Source organism: Tyto alba, unplaced genomic scaffold (genome assembly GCF_018691265.1).
Source record: "Tyto alba isolate M040663 unplaced genomic scaffold, T.alba_DEE_v4.0 Super-Scaffold_8, whole genome shotgun sequence".
In the NCBI taxonomy this organism is placed as follows: domain Eukaryota; kingdom Metazoa; phylum Chordata; class Aves; order Strigiformes; family Tytonidae; genus Tyto; species Tyto alba.
In genome coordinates this window covers 6,583,844-6,597,025 of record NW_024881329.1, presented here as the reverse complement: position 1 = coordinate 6,597,025, position 13,182 = coordinate 6,583,844, and the positions used below count along the sequence as shown (strand labels likewise).

At 46.3% G+C, this 13,182-nt stretch overlaps 1 long non-coding RNA gene across 1 annotated transcript in view; it reads right to left on the bottom strand.

Moving 5' to 3' along the window:
• Positions 1-1,797, bottom strand: part of LOC116965094 — a 93,037-nt gene extending 91,240 nt beyond the window's left edge. Inside the window, exons 1-2 of the long non-coding RNA XR_006164662.1 lie at positions 1,723-1,797; positions 912-996 (exon numbers count right to left, since the gene is read on the bottom strand). This is a non-coding gene — a long non-coding RNA (uncharacterized LOC116965094). The remainder of the gene's footprint in view (positions 1-911; positions 997-1,722) is intronic.
• Positions 1,798-13,182: the final 11,385 nt, after the last annotated feature.

The window sequence follows — 13,182 nt, the reverse complement described above, 5'->3', positions numbered from 1 at the left end:
CTATTTTTTCTAGAAAATGAGTGTTTTTCCATTTAAAATGTGAGAGCCACTCTGTAGTTACAAGTGGTACTTTTTGACTTTCTTAATACAACCCTGTGGCTACAATTAACACAACTGATAAATAGCAGATCAAATTAAGGTCTGATCCTGTTTTACTTATAGGTGCAATCCTTGCAATAAATTGCAGGTTAAGCTGTCAGAGGTAAATGAGGTGAGATGGAAAGCATGATCTATGATGCCTGAATTTTAAGTGTTCAGACATTAAAAGCAAATGTGTGAGAGAAGATAAGCAAATATCAAGACAGAAAATTTCTAAATTTTAAGATGCTTTACTGATTGCTATAAGATTCCAAATATAACTGAGATGCATGTTTTGCACAAAGCTTTAAGAGGAGATAGCAAATTTTGTGTTCGTATTTATGAGCTATTTAATGCTTATTTTTATCCTTCACATGGGAATAACATTTTCAAAAGAGAAAAAGAACACAATTTTTCTTCTCATTATTTCACAGCGCTTTAAGTTCATTTCATGACTTCATTGTCTTTGAAGTCTGGGGAATAAGGGAATGCAGACTGTTTCCATGCATGGTGTCATTGTCGTGGAAATCCACTGTTTCATCCCCTTAAAAACAAACAACTGAACCAATCTGAAGTCCTTCACAACCTGAAATTCTTACAGGCATTGTAAGACTGCATACTGTCTCATCTATTTTGTTGTCAATTCAATCACAAACTCCTTGAAATACAAAAACGTAAATAGTACAAGAAGTGTGTATGATTTTTAAGCATGATCAGTCTAAGGATTTTTAGGGAGGGATTAAATCAAGGAAGGTAGCTTTCTGAATCGCCCGAGGCATATAACAACTAATATGAAACCCAAGATTGTATCTGGAACAATACTGTGCACTTACAGCCAAGAACTGAACCAACCATCCACTTCCCGTGACATGAGTGGGAGCAGGACGCACTCAGAGCTTCAAAGAAGCAAACTGGTATCTGAAAAAAAAAAAAAAAAAAGAGTAACCAGATAATTTAAAATAATTCACTGACCTTTATACCATGCCGTGTTGACCAAACAATGGATTTTTATAACTCCATTCTTGTTCTCATCACACAAATTATCAAAAGACAGTGTTAGTGAGCACTTCTACAGTCTTCACCACAGCCTCAGCACTTTCCGACCACCCTGTTTGGTAGGGTTGCATACCAAAGCTGCTCAGTTACAGCTGACCTCTCCTTTTGTTTGTTTGCTTGCTTGTTTGTTTTTTTCCGTTAAACTTCAGAGAACACCGTGAAGAAAACGTAAGAATATGTTCAAACCTATGCCTTCTACTTCCTCTACTGCAAGAGCAACAGAAAGAACAGCACAAATTGCCGGCCCTCACGTTCTCAGGTAACTGACCCCTCCTCGCCCAGGCCGTGCTTGCCCCATCCGATCAGTAGTTTGTGCCAGCTGGGGGCACTTAACCCATTTGGCCCTTCGCATCAGCTCCAGGTCCAACAAGAATCGCTGGTGCGCTGGAGCCTTAAGGGCAGGACCCACGGCTGGAAGTGGGGCATTTAAGACAAGTTCCTGAGCGGCAAAGGCTGAAAGGTAGGAAAAAAAACCCCGAGACTGGGTCAAAATTTAAAGCTGTAAATTGAGGCATCAGTTTCTCTCTGACGGTTCGTACCTTGCGACTACCGATTTACAGCAGGAAGAAAAGCTAAGCTTTCCCCTACCCACTCTGAGGTCTTCTTCCCGAAGGCGCTTCTGCTTCCCGCGGTTCATAACGCTCCGCCCGCTCTCCCCGCGGCCCTCTCCGGGGACCCCCCCCAGCCCCCGCGGAGCAAACGCCGCAACCGCCCCCCTGCCTCCCCTCACAGCAACGCGAGCCCCGCGGCCGGCCCGCTCCAGGAGGACCGGAGGGGACCGGGGTGCTCGGCCCCCGGCCGGGACGCCCGGCGGGGGCTGGAGGCTGCCCGGCCCGGCGGCCGCGGCCCTCAGCCCGGCGCGGGGAGGCCGTGAGGGGCTGGCGGCAGCGCGCGAAGCGGCGGCCGAGAGCCGGGGAGGAACCACCGGCGGCCGCCGCTTCAGCAGCTGGGGTGCCGAGCGGTTAAATTAACCCTGATTTTGTAGTTTTAGAGGTCCGCCTTAAATAACCGATAAATTGCAAATGCGGCAAATTATCATTAAAGTGTGTCACGTGATGAAAGAGCCGTTAATCTTTCCTAAACTGTTACATGTGCGTACACGTGTGCATGGGAGTAGTGGCGCAGTGCCGTTCTTAGTGCGGATTTCTGCACCTCGGTGAAATCGCATAATGGAAATTTTCACACTTACTCATTTTCCTTGAAATAAGCCCTTTCCCCCCCACCCCCCTTAAAATAACCTGACGCTGATAGGCTATCTAGTGCTTCCCTCCTGTAGTTGGAGTCATGTAAAATCAAAGCAGTGTTTAGAGGGGCTTTGCAGATTCTGTCCGTAGAAGATGCTGTATAGACAGGATCATGTACACCGACTATTCCCCACTTTTAACCCATATTAAAGTTGTCAAAACTAGAAGAGCTTCATAGTCCTTACAGTTTCACTCCTCGAAATAGGTGGTTTGTACCTAAACGTATTTCCAAGAGCCCTTCTTGCTGCACAATCTTTCAACATGCAACAAAATACTTGCATTTCTTTTGTGGTGGGTGGGTTTCGAGGGATTTCTTTTTCCCTCTCCAGCACTTACCCTTTGGTTTTCCAGCAGCTGCAGCTACTCCAGTGGCATTAACTAAGTCTTGCATCAAGTGTGGATTTCCTGATGTTTGAATAAAAGATATTTCATTATGATTGAGTAATTTGATCATTAAAATCAATGATCTCCAGATTACCTGAATTGTCTGTTAAGTTTTAACCGGATCCTGCAAAAAGAATGGGAGAAGTTTAGCATCCTAAATATTTGAGATCATACGATGGGGTTGGCAATTCAGTTGTACCTAGACTGACTGTTTTGATTCTCTGATTTTCTTCCATTAAGAGGAGATAATAAAGCTGTTGCAAAACTCCTTATCAAGGCCCTTCATTGAAAGATCAAGCTGCAAATTTAATTGCTAATCTGCCCCCAGTCACTTCATCAACCAAAATGCTACACCTTGTTCCTGACGAGGAAAAGGCTGTACCCATTAGCAGCCTGACACAATCACTGTAGATGCTGAGGAATATGAGAACGAGCTGCAGATGTTGTCCAGGCTCAGATGCTCTCGTTAGCCACTATCTCTTATTGCCACTGGTGGACATAAAACTGAGGGGCTAGTTGGACTTGTAATCTAACCCAGTTGGAGAGTTACTGTGCTTTCAGTTTTGTAGGTTATTTGTGACTAATTAGTTGTGAACATACAGCAGCTATAGAGGTATTTTTAGTCATCATGGAGTCTTGGTGGCAGAGATCCCTTTCCACTTGCTGGTTGTAGTGTCCTGACGGCTAGGGTCCCTGCTGCATGGCTGGAGATCATAGCACAATATTTATACTTCCTGATTTCCAAATATAACCCTCTGAGGCCTGATTTAAAAAGGACCTTAGTCATGTGTCTGAAGTGTGAGGTACCTCATTCATAAAATTAAAGCTGGATGTTGTGGAAGTAATGCAAGATTCGGGGGGTTTTTGTACTTCACGTTTATAGGTTTTGAGCTTATATCCCATTTTTAAAACCTAATTTAAAATGATTACTTGGTTTCTTCACATGTCCTGCTAGCAGTTAATTAACCAGAAGAATGGCAAAATATATCCAAATAATCGATATGCATTCCTTTTGTAATTATTTAAAGCTCCTATTTATTATTATTATATAATTATTTAAAGAAAAATTACCTTTTTTGTTACCAAGTGATCCTTTAGCTGATGAGCTACAACAGCAACCAGACCTCTAAGTAGGTTTTAATACAAGCAAAGAAGCTTTTAAAGTCTGTGGTGTCAAAGTAAATTAAAGTGTCCCTAAGTAGCTCTTAATACAACTGACCACAGTGATTTCTACAGGGCAATTATGTTTTACTGTGTCAATCATCCAATAGGCATTAATATGAAGCAGAACAGCTCCGAAGAAATTTGTTATGGACTGTCTTGTCAAGAACCCAAATGCTAACCTGCAACGGCCTTGATATTATTAGAACTACTAAGGGTCAGATTCCAATTAATCGGCAGATCTAACAGTCCTCCACTGTAGTGGGTCTTGATACAATTAAGCAATAATAGATGACAGGAAGGATACTTCCTGGCGGTTAATGACCAATGGCAGTATTTGAAGACCCTTAACCTAGCTGGTCATTAACTGCTCAGAGACACAACCTGGAGCTCATATTTTCTATTGTAAACCATATATTAAAGACATAAATCAACTACTATTTTTCTCCCCTCCCATTCTGTGCGACCTGCTGCTGTTGGGCTCCTGTGGTAGCAGTTAATTGCCACAGGAAAATCCTGGTGCAAGTAACCAGTGGGGAGACAGACCATTGCCCCTAACCTTATAATCCTGAAAACCCCGAACTGCAGGGAGTCCTAAGGGCTCCCGAGGAACCTGCAGCCGGTGAGCACAGTTTGTGCGCAGAGGCTGAATTTCAGTGCTTGGCCAGAGGGAGAAATGCACCTGAGGGAAGGAAGACAGACCCGAGCAGCAGGAGCACCTACCTCAGTTCTCATCTCGCCCGCCTGCCCTGGGCACGCTGCTCCTCGGCTCCAGGAACAGCGTGCGGGCCGCTCTGCAGCCTCCGACACGCGGCCTTCTCCAGGAGACGGTTGTATGCGAGAGGCAGCACCCTGTCCTGCGTGGTAATTTGTGCGTGGTTTTTCAAACATTGTGTCTCTCACTGCTGCAGGAGGCAGTGACTTTCTGTATGCCATTCTGTATGCCATTCTGTCCTGGTTGGGGCTGGCCTAGAGCTCCCGTGGGTCTGGCAGCGGGAGGAGCTGCAGCCCCCTGAGACCCCAGGGGCTCCCCAGGGCCCAGTGCCCTCACCTGTGTGCGGGGGCGGGGGGAGCACAGCTGGAGGGCTGGGCCCCGATTGGCTGATAGTCCATGTCACGTGACATTGTGCTCACTGGAGTGTGGCTGTGGGGCCTTTGTGTTCGGGATTGCTGGCTGGGAGCAGGTGGGTGTTGGTCGGTCGGCGGGTGGTGAGCAGCCGTATGGTATGTTACCTACTGATATTGCTGTCAGTGTATTATTCTGTTACTGTTATTACACTGTTTTTATCTCAACCCGTGAGTCTCCCTTTGCCCCTCCGATTCCCTCCCCATTCCCAAGTGGGGGGAGGGTGGGTGAGCGGCTGTGTGGCATTTAGCTGCTGAGTAGGCTCAAACCACAACAGTACTTTTTGGGGCCCAATGTGGGGCACGAAGGGTTGAGATAATAACAGATTTGATCTGTGGGTACTATCAAGTTTGTTATAATGCCAACTGCCCATCCTGTTATAATGTCATTTGCTTGGCTCCTAAAATTGTGGATTTTGTTGCTGCAGTTGTGTTATACATCACATTACTTACCATATGTAGTCCCCATGTTGTTGCTTATTACCCGTGGGAATTGGATTAAGATTTTTGCCTTGCTGTATTATGTAACTCTAATTTATGGCATGATACAATCTTCGGTCCTGGGAGTTATGGGGCACCTACTGGAGTGGGTTAGTAACTACACCCTCCACCTTTTCTCCTCGGAAAGCCCACCCAAGGGGGAGATACCTTTTTCCATCTTCCCCTTCTCCAAGCTACTTGCAAGTATACTTGAGAACGCTGAGAACTCTGAATATCCATGGAATGCTCATGTTAATGTTGCTGTCTTGTTCCTGGAAGCTGTAGTGTTCTGAATGTGGTTCAGGTTCTGTTTCGGGTTAAGCAACTGTTTCTGAATACCACCCAGAGGTCTACCCCAGGGTTGCAGAGTTATGAGTGGCTGGGGGTGTGGGGTAGCATGGGCAAGTACCTAGGACAGTGGGGACCTCCAGTGTTTTGGAATTTCACCCCTGAACAAGTGCGGGATCCTGAGAAATTAGTAAAATATTTAGAAAAGGTGTACTGTCATCCTGACACCTCAAGAGAGACGCAGATCATTGCAACATGCTGGGGCCTGGCCCATGCCTACCGAACCCTGCTTGCCACCATGCAGTATCCTCAAAAGGAAGATGTCTCGGCATCTGTGAGCAAAACAACCGGCACTGCAACCACTCCGACACCCCCACCAGGCACTGCAGCCACTCCAACTCAAGCGACAGACACTGCAGCCAATCCGACCCCTACGATAAGTACTGCGGGTGAACTGGAGCATCAATCCACAACAGTATCAGTTGCTCCCATACAGAAGAAGAAACACACTAAAAAATCCCCTCGCATTATAAAAGATGATGATGAACCAGGGCCCTCACAGGAACAGGAGGAGGAGGCAGAGCCAGTGGTAATCACCCGATCTCTATCCCTGAGTGAACTATGAGACATGAGAAAGGATTTCAGCCGCCATCCAGGTGAACACCTCCTTACCTGGCTGCTCCGATGCTGGGATAGCGGGGCCAACAGTGTGGAATTAGAAGGTAGAGAAGCCAGGCAACTGGGATCCCTGTCCAGGGATGCAGGCGTTGACAAGATTATTGGAAGAAAGACACAAACGCTCAGCCTTTGGAGATGACTACTGTCAGGCGTGAGGGACAGATATCCCTTCAAGGAAGATCTTACATGTCATCTAAGTAAGTGGACTGCCATGGAGAGAGGCATCCAATACCTGAGCGAACTGGCTGTGCGGGAGATGGTTTATTATGATCCAGATGATGCACGGCTACCCACAGACCCAGATGAAGTCCAATGCAGCCGGCCCATGTGGCGGAAGTTTATACGGAGTGCTCCATCTTCACGTTCAAATGCACTAGCAGTATTTGACTGGAGAGACGAAGAGGGACCAACTATGGATGACTTGGCTCGCCGACTCCGGCACTATGAAGAAAGTCTCTCTTCCATCGTCGCGGCTGTGGAGAAACTGTCACAAGAAGTCTGACAACTCAAAGAGGACATGTCCTACTCTCCACCTCCACAGACTAAGGTCTCGGCTATCAGGAGCAAACGACTCCCTACTCAAGCGAGACAGTATACACCACGGGGGAACCTATGGTATCACCTGCGCGACCATGGAGAAGATATGAGGAAATGGGACGGGAAACCCACCTACGTTCTAAGAGAGCGGGTCCGAGAGTTGGAAGGAAGAATGGCTACAAATCAAGGTTCTTCCAGGATAAGTGCTGCTCCAGTCTCAGCTAATCAGTTACCCAAACAGCGTAGAAGAATTGACTTTGCTCCTGATCCTATGAGGAGAACTTCTGAGTCGTACTTACAAGAAGTAAGTACCTTACTGAGGTTCGCACAGACCGCACTAACCCCTTCATCAACAATGGATACTATGAGCAGCATTAGAGAGGCCCTGCCTCCAGCCAGGTGGAGGAGAGGGACAATCGTGTTTACTGGACTGTGTGGATTTGATGGCCTGGCACATCGGATCCCCAGGAGTATAAGGCTTTGGTAGACACTGGTGCCCAGTGCACCCTGATGCCGTCGAATTTCCAAGGAACAGAGTCTATCTGTATCTCAGGAGTGACAGGAGGTTCTCAACAGCTGACTGTGTTGGAGGCTGAGGTGAGCCTAACTGGAAATGAGTGGCAAAAGCGCCCTGTTGTAACTGGCCCAGAAGCTCCCTGTATTCTTGGAATAGGTTATCTCTGGAGAGGGTATTTTAAGGACCCAAAAGGGTACCGGTGGGCTTTTGGCATAGCTGCCTTGGAGACAGAAGAAATTAAACAGCTGTCCACTCTGCCAGGGCTCTCAGGATCCTTCTGCCGTGGGACTACTGAAGGTTGAAGAGCAACAGGTGCCGATCGCTACCATGACTGTGCACCGACGGCAATATTGCACCAACAGAGACTCTGTAGTTCCCATCCACCAACTGATTCGTCAACTTGAGAGCCAAGGGGTGATCAGCAAGACTCATTCACCCTTTAACAGCCCCATATGGCCAGTGCGGAAGTCTAATGGAGAGTGGAGACTGACAGTGGACTATTGAGGCCTGAATGAAGTCACACCACCGCTAAGTGCTGCTGTGCCAGACATGCTACAGCTTCAGTATGAATTGGAGTCAAAGGCAGGCAAGTGGTACGCCACAACTGATATCGCCAATGCCTTTTTCTCCATCCCTCTGGCAGCAGAATGCAGGCCACAGTTTGCTTTCACCTGGAGGGGTGTCCAATACACCTGGAACAGACTGCCCCAGGGGTGGAAACACAGTCCCACTATTTGCCATGGACTGATCCACACTGCACTGGAACAGGGTGAAGCTCCAGAACATTTACAATACATTGATGACATCATTATATGGGGGAATACAGCAGAAGAGGTTTTTGAGAAGGGAGAGAAAATAGTTAAAATTCTTTTGAGAGCTGGCTTCACCATAAAACGGGGTAAAGTCAAGGGCCCTGCACAGGAGATTCAGTTTTTAGGAATCAAATGGCAAGATGGATGTCGTCAGATTCCAATGGATGTGATTAATAAAATAACGGCTATGTCTCCACCAACCAGCAGAAAGGAAGTACAAGCTTTCTTAGGTGTGATAGGCTTCTGGAGAATGCATATTCCAAATTACAGTCAGATTGTAAGCCCTCTTTATCAAGTGACCCGAAAGAAAAATGACTTTTTATGGGGCCCTGAACAAAAGCAAGCTTTTGAACAAATTAAACAAGAAATCGTTCATGCTGTAGCCCTTGGGCCAGTTCGGGCAGGACATGATGTTAAAAATGTGCTCTACACTGCAGCCGGGGAGAATGGCCCTGCCTGGAGTCTTTGGCAGAGGGCACCAGGGGAGACCCGGGGTCGACCCCTGGGATTCTGGAGTCGAGGATATAGAGGATCTGAAGCCCATTATACTCCAACTGAAAAAGAGATACTGGCAGCATACGAAGGGGTCCGAGCTGCTTCAGAAGTAATTGGTACAGAAGCACAGCTCCTCTTGGCACCCCGACTGCCGGTACTGGGCTGGATGTTCAAAGGGAAGGTCCCCTCAACACATCATGCAACTGACGCTACGTGGAGTAAGTGGGTCGCACTCATCACACAGCGGGCTCGAATAGGAAGCGCCAACCGCCCAGGAATACTAGAAGTAATTACAAATTGGCCAGAGAACAAAGACTTTGGAATGTCACCAGAGGAAGAGGTGACCCGAGCTGAAGAGGCACAGCCATATAATGAGCTACCGGATAATGAGAAGCAATATGCCTTATTTGGGTCCTGTCGCATTGTAGGGAAACATCGGAAGTGGAAGGCTGCTGTGTGGAGCCCCACACGTCAGGTCGCAGAAGCTGTTGAAGGAGAGGGTGAATCCAGTCAATTTGCAGAAGTGAAAGCCATCCAGCTGGCCTTAAGTATCGCCGAGCAAGAAAAATGGGCAGTCCTTTATCTCTACACTGACTCATGGATGGTGGCAAATGCCCTGTGGGGGTGGTTGCGGCAGTGGAAACAGAGTGGCTGGCAGCGTAGAGGCAAACCCATCTAGTCTGCTGATTTGTGGCAAGATATTGCTGCTCAAATAGAGAACCTGGTTGTGAAAGTACGCCACGTAGATGCTCATATACTCAAAAATCGAGCAACGGAAGAACATGAAAACAACCACCAGGTGGACCAGGCTGCAAAGATTAAGGTGGCCCAAGTAGATCTGGACTGGCAGCATAAGGGTGAAAAATTTATGGCTCGTTGGGCCCATGACTCCTCGGGCCATCAAGGAAGAGATGCAACATATAGATGGGCTCGTGACCGAGGGGTGGACCTAACTATGGACATTGTATCACAGGTTATCCGTGAATGTGAGACATGTGCTGCAATCAGGCAGGCCAAGCGGTTAAAACCTCTTTGGTACGGAGGGAGATGGTTAAAGTATAGATATGGGGAAGCCTGGCAGATTGATTACATCACGCTCCCACAAACTCGGCATGGTAAGTGTTATGTGCTCACAATGGTAGAAGCAACTACTGGATGGCTGGAAACATATGCTGTGACCCATGCTACTGCTCGGAACACTATTCTGGGCCTTGAAAAACAAGTCCTGTGGCGGCATGGCACCCTAGATAGAATTGAGTCAGATAATGGTACTCATTTTTGAAATAATCTTATAAACACCTGGGCAAAAGAACATGGCATTGAGTGGATATATCATATCCCCTATCATGCCCCGGCCTCCGGGAAAATTGAGCGGTATAATGGGTTACTAAAGACCATGCTGAGAGCAATGGGAGGCGGAACTTTTAAGCATTGGGACACACATTTAGCAAAGGCCACCTGGTTAGTCAATACTAGAGGATCTGCCAACCAGGCTGGCCCTGCCCAGTCAAACATTCTGCATATTGTAGATGGAGACAGAGTCCCGGTAGTGCACCCTAAAAACATGCTGGGGAAGACCGTCTGGGTTATACCTCATTCAGGTAAAGGTAAGCCCATACGTGGGATTACCTTTGCCCAAGGACCCAGGTGCACTTGGTGGGTAATGCAGAAGGATGGGGAAGTCCGATGTGTACCTCAAGGGGACTTAATGTTAGGTGAAAATAGCCAATAAGTTGTATTAGATTAGTCACCACACCACTCTACCAATGCTTTGTTATGGCAAACGTGAACTTGGATGAAAATAGGACTGGTTCCGGCAACTGATGCCCAGCGACTGCCGCAGACTGTGAATACAGACACCATCAGATGCTTCAGCTCCAGCTGCAACAGAGACTGCATGCCATCCTCCTGTCAAGTCCAAGGACACCTCTGCCCTACTGACTGAGCATTGCTCCTCCTGCCTGAAGGGACTGTTATGACAGATGGAACCTGAAGCTATGGACCAAGTCAACTCATGATACATCCTGCAGTGATGGACCATGGACTGAGGGAATGACATCTGTATGCGTATGTCTTTGACCAAGGAAGAGGATTGTAAATAACAATAATGTATTAGAAATATGGAATGTGAGCATAATGTAAAATGATATGGAATAAGGGGTGGATACTGTCCTGGTTGGGGCTGGAATAGAGTTCCTGTTTGTTTTAGTAGCTGGAGGAGTGCTGCAGCCCCCTGAGACCCCAGGGGCTCCCCAGGGCCCAGTGCCCTCACCTGTGTGCGGGGGCTGGGGGAGCACAGCTGGAGGGCTGGGCCCCGATTGGCTGATAGTCCATGTCATGTGACATTGTGCTCACTATATAAAGGCAGGAGAGGGCTGGGAGAGGCTGCCACTTCTGGGAGTGTGGCCGTGGGGCCTTTGTGTTTGGGATCGCCGGCCGGGAGCAGGTGGGTGTCGGTCGGCAGGTGGTGAGCAGCTGTATTGTACATTGCCTACTGATATTGCTGTCAGTGTATTGTTCTGTTACTGTTATTAAACTGTTTTTATCTCAACCTGTGAGTCTCCCTTTGCCCCTCTGATTCCCTCCCCATTCCCAAGTGGGGGGAGGGTGGGTGAGCGGCTGTGCGGCGTTTAGCTGCTGAGTAGGCTCAAACCACAACACATTCCTCAGCTTGCTTTTCATTGTACCTATGTAACAACCCAGCTGACACCACCAGTGTTTCCCAGATTACTGATCATTATTCACAGCTTCAGATTCCATCAAGAAAAGGAGACCAATCATGTGGTAAGGAGAGTGTGTGGGGAAAACAGAGAAAAAGTTAAAATTTGGATGGCATAAACTGACTTAAGTGGAGCAATATGAAAATACAGCAGTAGAGGATTAGACTCCATTTCAGATGTACCACATGGAAGTAAAATTCAGGCCCAATGACATGGTGCTTCTTCTCCAGGTGCCTTTGACCGTAGTAGCTCAAGCTGGACTGACTGTGATCTAGTGTCTAATTCTGTTTTCCAGATTTATGGTATGGCCGTTGCCACTTTTTGTCAAACTGTAATAGATTCAGCAGCAGAAATAAAGGCTTTTCGCTACCTTCTGCAGACTAATTTAGTGTCAAATTTTGACTGAATAACTAGTTGACTTCTTACAAAGAAGCAAAGCTTAAATTACACAAGTCAATATTTGTGTATTTATCCGGTATGACATGTTGGTCAGCAACTTCATTACTTCCACTTTTGATCCTGAATTATTTAATCACATAGATTCATAATCCAATATGTCATTTGTAATAATTTCATGTATGATGCTCTCTCCAGGGTAGTAAGGATTCTTTCCCACTTAGACGTCTCAGGATGGTTCGTGCAGTAACTGAAACTAGGTTGAAATGTGATGAAATGCACAATCAAAATGTTCTGTTACATTTCTGTTACAGTATACTTCAATGTAATTTCTTCTTTTCCTATGAGAACCATGACTAATTACTAAGTCGAGAGCCAATCATAATACAGAAACGGCAGCAGTTTACAGACATGGCAATATGGCAACTATATTTTTTTTTGTTGTCAACTTTGGTTAGTTTGTTTAATGTTATATGCAGCGGAAAGGGGGAAGGCAAAGAAAGAAGAAACATAAGAACCATTTTGTCTCATTTCTACTCAATAAAAATCCGTCTGAGATTACGTTGCTACCAACAGCACTTCCTGGTTACAAAATTGACAGTACTCAGTGAATATTATCAAATTAGGCTGGTTATCATGCGTGTCTTTTACAGCATATGGTGTTAATGGATTTCAGAGGCTGATAAATGCCTTTATAGAAAGGAAAGGCATGGGGAAAAAACCTAAGAGCTGGAAGATTAAGTCACTAAATTTAAGGGAGGCCAACTGAACAGGCCTAGTTGCATTTTCCTGCCCATCAACTCATTGTGGTCAATCTTTAACACTAACTTCAAAGGAATAATAAGGCATGCATAGAAGAAGTCACACACGCATCTCATAAAACAAAATTTATCTTTAATTTGTAAGTGTCAACAGCAGTACAAAAGATGGAGTGATGGTGAATAGATTAAGGGTAGAGAGGACAGTCTTGAGGTAAATGAGCATAAATAGGCAGTCTTATAGACACTCCCCTGAGGGGTTTAAACCCCTATCATGGCATATACTGTATCACCCAAGGATGACATGTTTAACATATCAGGAAAGCACCTTGTGCAAAAAAAAAAAAAAAAAAAAATTAAAAAAAAATCCCCCCCACCCGAAACATGTAGGTAAGGTGCCAACGTACACCAGAACATACTGTATATGGACAGTGTCTTTCAATTTTGTCTTTT